Consider the following 12495-nt stretch of genomic DNA (forward strand, 5'->3'; position numbering starts at 1 on the left):
TTTTTTTTTTTTTTTTTTTTGGAGCAGGAGATGGTGTCTCACTCTGTTGCCCAGGCTGGAGTGCAGTGGTGAGATCTTGGCTCACTGCAACCTCCACCTCTCAGGTTCAAGAGATTCTCTTCCCTCCGCCTCCCAAATAGCTGGGATTACAAACACCCACCACCATACCCGGCTAATTTTTGTATTTTTAGTAGAGACGGGGTTTCACCATATTGGCCAGGCTGGTCTCGAACTCCTGACCTCAAGCAGTCCACCCACCTTGGCCTCCCAAAGTGCTGGGATTACAGGCGTGAGCCACCACACCTGGCTATAGGTTATTCTTTGTCCTTCAACTAATGTACACTGAACATCTTGATCTTTAATTTCCCAGCCTCTACAACTATGAGAAAGGAATTTCTGGGCTCAACATGTTGGCTTATGGCTATAATCACAACACTTTGGGAGGCTGAGGTGGGAGGCTCACTTGAGCCTAAAAAGTCAAAGGTGTAAAGAAAGGAAAGAAAAAGAAAGAAAGAGATTTCTGTTGTTTATAACTACCCAACTCAATTTATAGTATTTTGTTACAGTAGCCCAAACAGACCAGCATACCCTCTTTTGTGGGGTTGTGGGTGGACACTCAGTCCTTGGGTAAGTTATTTAATCTCTCTGCCCTTCATAGCATTGTAGGGAGGATTAAACAAGATAATGAAAAACACTTAGTAAACGCTCAATAAATGTTATGCATTATTGTTCATAACATCATCATCATCCCAGTTGTCAGGGGACAAAAAGGAAAGGAAACTCAGTCTTATCCGTAACAGGATAATTTGAGCATTGTAGGCCTTCCTTGAATTGAACATAGAACTGTCTTCTTATGGCGTTTTGTTGCTGGTCTTTGTTCTGCCTTGGGCTGCTCATTACAGCTGAAGAATATGAACGCTTGTTCCCTCTCCTGTCACACCCTCCTTCTGCTCCTTTTATATCCTTTCATTCTCCTTTGAATATTTTCTCTTTTCACAATATCTTTCTGAAAAATAGAACCTAGAGCCCTCCTAAGTTCTTCATATATTGCCCAACTTCTATGTTCAATGTCTACCAAGATGCATGGCCATAAGAAAGGATTGAAAGCATTTTAAAAATTTTATGAAGGTTATGCTTCTGCAACTGAATGTTGAAACCTAAATGTAGAACGTTGTTCATATCTATTCCACACAGACTAGCACATATACACATATACATGATATTATTTACACAAATGGTATCATAATCCACACATTGTTCATATTTTTTATTTACAATAAATATATCTGGAAATATTTCCACTGCCGAGTTCAATGATATGATCACTTTCATTAATCTGAATACAATACTACATTTCTATTACAGGAACCAAGATTTTATCAGATGTTTTTGAGGCTGTGAAAGATTTTCTAACATTAGGTTGAGCTAATTTAGAGTCATCTAAAATCTTAGAATTTTTTCATATAAATTGTTATCAAGCCATGTTTCTCCTATCCTATATACTTTCATAACTGAATTTTGAAACATAAATGTAGAACTTAGCATTTAATTGCATTTTGTTGTTTTGACCTAGACTCAAGGTCTTTTGAAATCTTAATTTTTTTATCCAGATAGTGATCCCTCCCAGCTGTAAATCTCATCAGCATGATTTTACTTGCATCTAAGTCACTGAACCATCCAAGGCTAAGAAGAAAGGCTTGTACATGATAAAACAGGTGTGACCTTACTTTAAATACATGGATCTACGTCCCCTCCCACTGATCTTTGCAGGAGTCTTGCTCTAGGACTACTGGATCCTGTCCCTCTGATTTTCCTCCTCCCCCATTTTAGGTCTCCTAGATGAGACATGAGATAAAGGTAGTCAAGTGTGGTGAAGGAGGGAATGTATAGTCTACTTTTCCTACTCCCTAACACCTTTAGTGACAAAATCAAAACTCAACATAAGAGGAGTCTGAAACAATAGAGATAAAATAGGATTTGGGGTTCTACTGAAGAGCCCAGTTGGAAGTTAAATAAAATCAGAAACTCATTTGAGGAATCCATGATTCATGAGTATATCCCCAGTCAGGAGGAAATGAAACACAACCAGTCTGTTTGTAAAGAATCAGCAAGCAAGAAGGAGAAACAGGGGTATCTCTTGTACACGTCTCCTTTTCTTTTGCTGCTGAATCTCTAGTTTGGAATCTGTTGAGTGGTATCAATGGGTTCACAAATGTCAGCTCATTGGGTTGGCAGTGCCTCATTGCTAGAAATGGTGTCAGAGTCAACCCCCAGTTTAAGAGAACTAGACCACCACTTGGGCTGACCTCAGGATCTGTCACCAGAGGGGAGCTACAGAACCATTGCCCACAAGGGCAATGCCAGACAAGCCCCTAAATTTGGAACTGCCCAATGGGTTCACCTTGCTCACTCACTGCCTAGACAGAACCAATGTATCAAGAGAGGGGAATTGAAATAGAGAAAGTAATTCATGCAGAGCCAGCTGTGCAGAAGACCAGAGTTTTATTATTACTCAAATAAGTTTCTCAGAGCATTCAGGGATCAGGGTTCTTAAGAATAATTTGGTGGGTGGGGGGGCCTTTGAGTCGGGAGTACTGATTGGTTGGGTCCCAGTGCAACACTTAATGAATCTAATAATTGAACTTTCACAGTCCATGACTTAAATGCAGATATGCAGTGACAGAGGAACATACCTTCTTTTTAAGCACTCATGGAGAGTCACAAAATTTGATCAAAAAATATCTTCAAAAGTTCCATGAAGTAGGCATAATACCAAAAAAATTATTTGGTCACAATGCAATAAAGCTAGAAATATCAAAAGTAAAAAGTCCTTCTATCTAGAAATCTAAAAGAAAAACTATTGAGCAACCATTGTGTGAAAGAGAATATACAAAACAACATTGGAGAATTTCTGGGAAAATGTTATAATGAAAAATGTTACATTTCTGAATTTGTGAGCTATTATGACAAATATCAGAAAAAAATCCACAACCTTAAACACATATAAAAAATAACAAATATAAATGAATTAAATTCTCAAGGGCTAGAAAAACAACAAACTGAACTGAAAGCACCAGGAAGGGGATTTTAAAAGGTAAAAGCATAAATTAAATGGATTGTAACATATATCCATAATTAAACTTCAGGAAAAAAAATCAATAAAAGGGATGTGGCAAACTTTTAAAACAGGAAATTCAAGAATTCTTATTTAATGGAGAAACATGAAGAGATGTTTCTTCTAAGGTCAGGAACAAGTCAAAGACGACATTATCTCCATCACTATTTAACAGTGTGTTGGAAATATTAACTAATGTAATTGGACAAGATAAAACAATTAAAATTAAGAAGTGGAAAATACCCTTCCCCACTAAAAGAAACCAAGGCTTTTTTGAAAAATAGTTAATTCCAGGTCTTGAAAGGGAAAGTATTGGATGACTGTGAGATCTTATGCCAAAACTCACAGAAGCACTCAAACAGTGATGGTACCACATTAAAAAGAAACAAGAACAACTCGAAGAGGGTCTCACCAAATTCGGGACAATCTGAGTATGAGAAAGAATAATCATTAGAGCTAATAAAGGAGTTTGATATAAGATCAATATACAAAAATCAATTGTATTTCTACACACTAGCAATAAATAATCTCAAAATGAGTTTATTAAAATTCCACTTACAACTGCATCAAAAAAATACTTAGGAATAAACTTTTTCAAGATAAATTTTAAGACTTGTACACTGAAAATTATAAAACATCATTGAAATAAAAGAGCTAAATAAATGGAAAGACATCACAAATTCACATATTGGAAGACTTAATATTGTTAAAATGGCAGTAGTCCCTAGATGGATCTACAGATTTAACAAAATCCCTATCAAAATCCCAGCTATTTTTCTAAAATCGACAATCTGATCCTAAAATTTGTATAGAAATGCAAGAGATCTGGAAGAGTCAAAACATTCTTAAAAGAAAAGAACAAAGTTAGAGAGCTCACACTTTCTATCTTAAAACGAACTACAAAGCTACAACCATAAAGACTGTGTGGTACTAGCATAAAGACAGACATAGATCAGTGGAACAGAATTGAGAGTCCAGAAATAAAATCACACACTTATGGTCAATTTTTTCAATAAGGGTGCCAAGACAATTCAATAAGGAAAGAAAGACCATTCTAGCAAATAGTGCTGGGACGACTGCACATTCACATGTAAAAGAACTGTTGAATCTCTACCTCATACCATAAGCAAAAATTAACGCAAAGTGGGCCAGGTGCAGTGGCTCATGCCTGTAATCCTAGCACTTTGGGAGGCCGAGGCAGGTGGATCACTTGAGGTCAGGTGTTCGAGACCAGCGTGGCCAACATGGTGAAACCACATCTCTACTAAAAATACAAAAATTAGCTGGGCCTGGTGGCGCACACCTGTAATCCCAGCTACTTGGGATGCTGAGGCACGAGAATCACTTGAACCCAGGAGGCGGGGGTTGCAGTTAGCTGAGATTGCACCACTGCACTCCAGTCTGGGCTACAAAGAGAGACTCTGTCTCAAAAAAAAAAAAAAAAAAAAAGGATCAACAACCTAAATGTAAGAACTATAAAACCTTAGAAGAAAACATAGGGATAAATCTTTGTGACCATGTATTACGTAATTGGTACTTAAAAGAGAAAAATAGATAAATTAGATGACAAATTTAAACTTTTGTGTGTCAAAGGACACTATCTAAAAGTAAAAAGACAACCCACAGAAACAGAATAGGGAATCTAAATTAGTTCAGACACCATGGAAAGCAGTGTGAAGATTTCTCAAAGAACTTAAAACAGAACTACCATTTGACCCAACAATCCCATTACTGGGTCTATATTGTTCTACCAAAAAAGACACATGCATTCACATGTTCATTGTAGCACTATTCACATAGCAAAGACATGGAATCAATCTAGGTGCCCATCAATAGTGGATTGGATAAAGAAAATGTGGCGCATATACACCATGGAATACCATGCAGCTGTAAAAGGGAACAAAGTCATGTCCTCTGCAGCAAAATGGATGCAGTTGGGGGCCATTATCCTAAGCAAATAACTCAGGAACAGAAAAGAAATACTGCATGTTCTCACTTATAAGTGGCAACTAAACATTGAGTACTCAGCGACATAAGATGGCAACAACAGAAACTGGGGACTACTAGAAGGCAAGGAAGAAAAAAGGACAAGGGTTGAAAAACTGTTGAGTACTTCGCTCTGTGCCTGGGTGACAAAATCATTCACACCCCAATCATCCTCAGCATCACACAATATGCCCAGGTAACAAACTTGCATATGTACCCCCTGATTCTAAAATAAAAGTTGAAAAAAGAATTGGATAGTGATATCAAATTGGATAGTGATACCAATCCTCCACCCTGCCAAAAAGACACAGAGAAAGAGAGACAGACAAAGGCAAAAGGGGAAAGCTCCTTTTTTTTAATAGAAGAATATAATCTAATGAATATAGAAGAAATGATATAATTAGAAAATGACCATTTTAGGCCGGGCGCGGTTGCTCTCACCTGTAATCTCAGCACTTTGGCACACCAAGGCGGGCAGATCACCTGAGGTCAGGAGGTCAAGATCAGCCTGACCAACATGGTGAAACCCCATCTCTACTAAAAATACAAAATTAGCCGGGCGTGGTGGCACACACGTATAATCCCAGCTACTCTGGAGGCTGAGGTAGGAGAATCCCTTGAACCCAGGAGGCAGAGGTTCCAGTGAGACAAGATCGTGCCATTGCACTCCAGTCTGGGCATTAAAAAGTGAAGCTCCGTCTCAAAAAAAAGAAAAGAAAAGAAAAATAGAAAATGACCATTTTGTAACTCTCAGGGTAACAGTTCATTCAGGAAAGTATTATCAGTGGATATGAAAACCATTAAATGAAGGTTATTGGAGGAATAGAATAGGTATAACTTCTCAGATGACCCTGCAGATCACTTACTAATTACCGAGGGAAACGTGCTTTTAGGGCAGTCAGGGGCATGTATAAGGGTAACCAGAGAACATATTTTGGGATAATTAGGCAAATATAAAAGACTTGATTAGATGAGAATATTTAATCATTTTAATGTTCATTTTCTTATGAAAATGGCATTGTGATTGTGTAGGAAATTTTTTAAGAAATGCATACTAACACATTTAGAGGTAGGTTGGCCAACAGTCTTGGTTTGCCTGGGACTGGGGGATTTCCTTAAACTCAGGGCTTTCATTGCTAAAACTGGGCAGCCTTGGGCAATACCAAGATGATGGGTCACCCTAGATGAAGTGTCATGTTGTCTATAACTTTCTTTAGAAAGTTTTGGCAAAAAAGAAAAAAAAGAAAGTGGGAGGGCAGTGGAGAGAGAAAGTAAATGTAAAAAATTTTAGTTGCTGATGCTGGTTAAAGAGCCCCAGGTTCAGAATTCCTTTAACTTTACTGTAGATGGGAAAATTCTAAATAAGAAGTTGGGGAAAATGTTTAATAAGTATTGATTGTTTATTTTGAATCTTTCCTGTCCTCCTAGAAACTTATTTATGATTTCTGTATCTAGATAAATATAGTGCATTAATTTGTAAAAAACAAAAACAAAAAACAAAACAAAACAAAACAAAAAACCTTACGTACTTCTGGGTTTGCCCAGATTTTTCTGGACAGATTTTTGTATTACTTGGTGCATTTCATATCTATTATATCCTCAGTGTGATTGTGTGAACTGTGTGAAGTGTGCTTCTTGATCTCATTTAGCATTTTTGGGTCTGAATTCTAGTTTCTCTTATATCACAATCATAACTCCTGTTTTCTTACTGTTTGCATTTTCCTTGTACATGCTCTTTCAGAATAATTTTATTTGAGATATGCCCGTTATATACCACAGACTTGGATTTTGTTTTGTGAGCTTCTCTGAAAAACCTTTTTTTAAAGTAGATTAACTAAACCCATTTACATTTATGGATAGGGCTGTGTTTGGCCTTAGCTCATCATATTATTTTATATTTATTATAAGTATTAAATTTACCACATTTATGTATTCTTTTCTCTTTGTCCTTTTTCAATTTATTTGGTATTTAGAAAAGTTTTTATTTTCTATTAATATGCTATATAATGCTGCCACAACTTTTGCTTTACTTAGTCTTCTACTAGTTGGTTTGTCAACTTTAAACGATACTGATATGGTTTGGCTCTGTTCCCACACAAATCTCATATTAGAGTTCCCATAATCCCCACGTGTCGTGGGAGCGACCCTGTGGAAGGTAATTTAATCATGGGGGTGGTTACCCTCGTGCTGTTCTGGTGATGGTGACTTCTCATGTGATCTGATGGTTTTATAAGGGGCTTTTCCCCATTTTTGCTGGGCACTTCTTCTTACTACCACCATGTGAAGAAGAAGGACATGTTTGTGTCCCCTTCTGCCATTATTGTAAGTGTCCTAAGGCCTTCCTAGCCATACTGAACTGCGAGTCAATTAAACCTCTTTCCTTTGTAAATTATCCAGTCCCAGGTATGTCTTTATTAACAGCATGACAATGGACTAATACAAATACCCTCCAGTTTCTACCTATTACATATATGGCAAGCAAGTAGCTTATTCTGCTCTCCTCTGTCTCCCTCTGTTCTTCTATATTTTTATTTCATTAGTCCTGTTATTTCTACTTTTGGACATATAACATTTACATATTATCCTCACACCTTTTGTCTCTGCCTTCATTTTAGTCTCTTCAATTAAATAAAGGACATGTTCACCACAGTTACCTGCTGTATTTTCTCCAGCTATCTCTGGTTTAATGAGGCTTGTTATCAAGTGTTAACAGATTCCTAATAAGGGTCGGGTGTGGTGGCTCACGCCTGTAATCCCAGCACTTTGGGAAGCCGAGGTGGGCGGATCACTCGAGGTCAGGAGTTCAAGACCAGTCTGGCTAACGTGGTAAAACCCTGTCTCTACTAAAAAAAAAAGTACAAAATTAGCTGGGTGTGGTGCCATGCGCCTGTAGTCCCAGCTACTCAGGAGGCTGAGGGAGGAGAATCTCTTGAACCCAGGAGGCGGAGGTTGCAGTGAACCGAGATCATGCCATTGTACTCCAGCCTGGGCAACAGAGCGAGACTCCATCTCAAAAAAAAAAGAAAAACAAGATTCCTAATAAGGAATATTAAAATATACAGGCATGGTGGCTCACTCCTGTAATCCCAAGAGTTTGAGATGTCAAGGTGGAAGGATTGCTTGAGGCCAGGAGTTCAAGACCAGCCTGGGCAACATAGTGAGATCTCATCTCTCAAAAAAATTAAAAATTAAAATTAAAATTAAAAATTGGCCAGGTGTGATGCCACACACCTACAGTCCCAGCTATTCTGGAGGCTGAGGTACTTGGGCCCAGGAATTTGAGGCTGTAGTGAGCTATGATCATGCCACTGCACTGCAGTCTGGAGGATGATATGAGACAAAGAAAAGAAAGGAAGGAAGGAAAGGAAGAAAAGAAAGGAAAGAAAGAAAGAAAAGAGAGAAGAAAATATAACTTGAATTTGCATTTTAAAACTATTTATCAACCTTGATAACTGAAGATCAGCTTAACTGGATATAAAAATCCATGGTTCACTCTTTCTGTCCTCAAAAGCACTGCTCCGTTGCTGTTTGATTTGTGTATTGAATCATGTGGTCTTTTTGCCTGGAGGTTTAGAGGTATTTTCCCGGGCACACAAGAAAATATCTTACACTTGATGACTCGGGGTTAATTTTCACACAAAGCATCCTTTCAGTAAATAGATTCAGGATTTTTCAACTTAATCTTTTGGTACGTTTTATTGTATTATAGCTTTGAATCTTAGTCTCGATTCACTGTTTTGTTTTTCTTCTTTAGAAAATTCAATTATAGGTGTGTTAGATCTTCTTTGTCTTCTATAGCTATTCTTTCCTTTTGGGGCTTTTCATTTTTTTCATTTTGTTTCAATTCTCTTGGAAATTTTCATTCCACTTTTTCATGTGTCCTTTGTATACTTTTTTGAATTTGTACACTCTTGCATACCTCATAATTTAGCCCTAATTTTTAGGATTAGTGTATTCCCTCATTTTCTTTGGTGTGTTCAGTCGACTCTTGTTTCACAAATTTTTGTTTTGTACCCACTTCTATTTTGCATTTGTGAGTTTCTGTTTTGTGTGTTTCTTACATGTCATTGCTTGTTATTGATGCTATTTGATTTATGTTGAAGTGTTGTGCTGCAGTTTTCTCTGCCTTGAAGTTGGGTCTTGAATATTTTCCTCAGCTGAAGAATTTTGATTCTCATTTTCTTTTCTTTAAAAAATAATTTTGGATGTCCATTTTCAAGACTGCTGGATTTTCTCAAGACTGTTGGATTTTCTTGGGCCAGGTATTTCTACAAATGGGGTTGAAGGATTTGAGTAGTTTACTAGGTTTCTTAGCTCAGAGTGCCCTCTTCAGTTGGTACAGTAAAATGCATTTCCTTAATGAACAGCATCTTTTTTCTTTTCTCTTTCTCTCTTTTTTTTTTTTTTATTTTCTCTGCATGGAGTGAGGAGTGATAGGGAGAGTTTAATATGTCATCATTTTTATGAAACTCTTCTTTCTGTAGGATTCTTAATTTCCAACTTTTTCTGACATCATCACCAAATTTCCAAGAGATACCTTTTCTTTCTTAGTTCCTTTGTTCTCTCCCAGAAGCAGTACTCTCTGAAGACTTAAATGTTTGGGCCCATGCACTCTCAAGCCCCTTCAATTCCCCAGTAGCAAGTGCTGTGATGCAGTATGGGTATTCTTAGTATTTCTCCACTTAATGTGAGACTCTCTGGGACCCAAGTGCACTCTCCTTTTCTCAAATAATTCCTGTTTTTCTCTTCCTTCTACCTGAGCTTAATAGCTGGGACTATGATTTGATTTCCCCTCTTAAATAAAATGAGAGTTCGTATTAAATTTCCCAGTATGTAGTACATATCAGTTATAATTTTATTCGCTGTCCTTATTGAGCTGTATGTATGTGTGTGTGTGTATATATATATGTATTTATTTATTTATTGACAGGGTCTTGCTCTGCTGCCCAGGCTGGAGTGCAGTGGCATGATCTTGGCTCACTGCAGCCTTGAACTACTGGGCACAAGCAATCCTCCTGTCTCAACCTCCCAAAGTGCTGGGATTACAGGCGTGAGCCACCATGCCAAGCCTGCATGGTTTTTTGAAGATGTGTAGAAAGATTCAGATCTAGGCATCTGTCATTATCATCAAAGAGTCCTTACTATCTAGCCTCAACTTATAAATGCAGTATCTATAAATTTTTAGGTAAGACTTTCATGTGTATCCTAAACAAGTCACTTCTTTTAAATTATCTTTATACTGAAGAAACATATCAAAGTTGTTTTTTTTTTTTAACAAAGATAAAATATAAAAGATGGTTCATCTAGGTCTCTAAGCAATTTTAGTCTGCTCTCTTCTCCTTGACCCTGTTGGACTAATAGAAGGCTTTCATATTGTGGTGGGTGCATATGATCAATGTATCCAGAATAGTCAGGATGTCATGGTGTCCAGTATGTCCAGAGTGGCCTGTCTGAGATGGTCAGTGCCCCCAGGATGGTTGACATAGTCAGTGGATCTGGAGGGGTCAGTTTATCTGAGCCACTACTTTGAAGAGAATGGCTGGTCTGTCCTGACTGGTCTAGTCATGGACTATTCATTTTTGTATTTCTGATTCCTCCTGGTCAGGAAATGGCATCCCTCTCTCAGGTTATATGGCACTAGACTGGCAGGGATGCAAAGTGTTAACTACTAATGGGACATGAGATATAATTTCTTCATGGGAGGCCTTCTAGGTTTGTTAAAGGGACTGATGCCAGGATCCTGGCAGGAGAAAAACTGGCCACAGGAGAGACTGAGCACTGCTCAGCTCCTAGTCACTTTCAAATAGTAGGGCTCCCTGTCCCCAACTCCTTATGGTCCTGAGCAAGACAAAAGGTGCCTTGATTGTAGTCCCTCTGGTAGAGAGAGAGAGAGAGAGAAAGAGAGAGAATCATCACTGGATATGTACATATTCACTGGTTGAAATTAATATGGGAAAACATCACATCAGTTGAATTATGGAGCAGGGGAGAAACTCAAGTGATTTAAATTAGTAGTGCTCTCTTATAAAAACAGAATTCTCAGCCGGGCGCAGTGGCTCATGCCTGTAATCCCAGCACTTTGGGAGGCCGAGGTGGGTGGATAACAAGGTCAGGAGATCAAGACCATCCTGGCTAACACGATGAAACCCTGTCTCTATACTAAAAATACCAAAAATTACCCGGGCATGGTGGCGGGCGCCTGTAGTCCCAGCTACTTGGGAGGCTGAGGCAGGAGAATGACGTGAACCCGGGAGGCAGAGCTTGCAGTGAGCAGAGATCTCGCCACTGACCTCTGGCCTGGGCGACAGAGCAAGACTCTGTCTCAAAAATAAATAAATAAATAAAATAAAAATAAAAACAGAATTCTTGATAACTCTGCATTCTTTTTGTTGTTAAGACTGAAAAGCCCTCCCCTAATTTTTTAAAGCTTCAAATACTTAAAAATAAAATTTCACATGAAACACAAATTTTTGGCTTCTTTTGACAAATTGAATAATTGTGGCAGCATTGAGCCACCACCCTTAAGATGGTAACAACTGTCCAGAATTGAGCAATGGCTCCCCTCTGATAGGGCAGTGTCCTCCAGTCCTCACAGCCCTACTCCTTACTGCCTCACGTTCACCACTATTTCACTCATTTTTGTTCCCTAGAGTCATTTAAGTTTTTCTCTTCTGTTATTATCCAACCATCCTTTTTTGTTGAACTCTGCTACCACATCTTAGTTCAGACCATGGTACAGTTACAACGTTATCATGCAAATCTGAAGGTGTCATTTTCTGGCAATATAGTCTATACTGCCTACCACGAACCAAGTGAAGGCCAGGCGCTTCCCAATAGAATTCAATCTTACCATCATCTCCCCAGTCCTGCCTCACACTGCTGTGGCCTCCACCTGCCGTGCATGCTCAGACTTTCTTGTGCCTAGCATTTCCTCTGCTTGGGTTCTCTTTTGCATACATCACTCAGCTCAAATATTAGTTCTTCCATGGGCTCTACTTGGCCAGCCGAGAGAGTTACTAGCTCTGCTTTTTCCTTTATGGCGCAGTGATCAACTCCAACAGTCATGTCTAGAGTAATCTAATAATATGTCCATCTCCTCCAGTACATTGTGAAGAAGTCCCAGGCAAAAACTCAATCTGATTCATCTTTGTAACCCGAAAGCGTAAAAATGCATAATAAAAGAATCAAAGTTATAACTGGATGACAAGGTATGTTAAGTCTTAGGCCCGGTTTTATCAGTCAGCTTGGGCTAAGTTATGCTGTGAAAATAAACTCTATCCAAATCTCAGTGGCTTGTAAAGCAAAGGTTTATTTTTAATGTACACTACTCATCTACGATGGATTGGCTGCATCTCTGGTCCATGTCTTCCCTTTAGGATTCAGGTTGAAAGAGC

This window comes from Colobus angolensis, unplaced genomic scaffold (assembly GCF_000951035.1).
Source record: "Colobus angolensis palliatus isolate OR3802 unplaced genomic scaffold, Cang.pa_1.0 Scaffold102, whole genome shotgun sequence".
NCBI classification, from domain to species: domain Eukaryota; kingdom Metazoa; phylum Chordata; class Mammalia; order Primates; family Cercopithecidae; genus Colobus; species Colobus angolensis.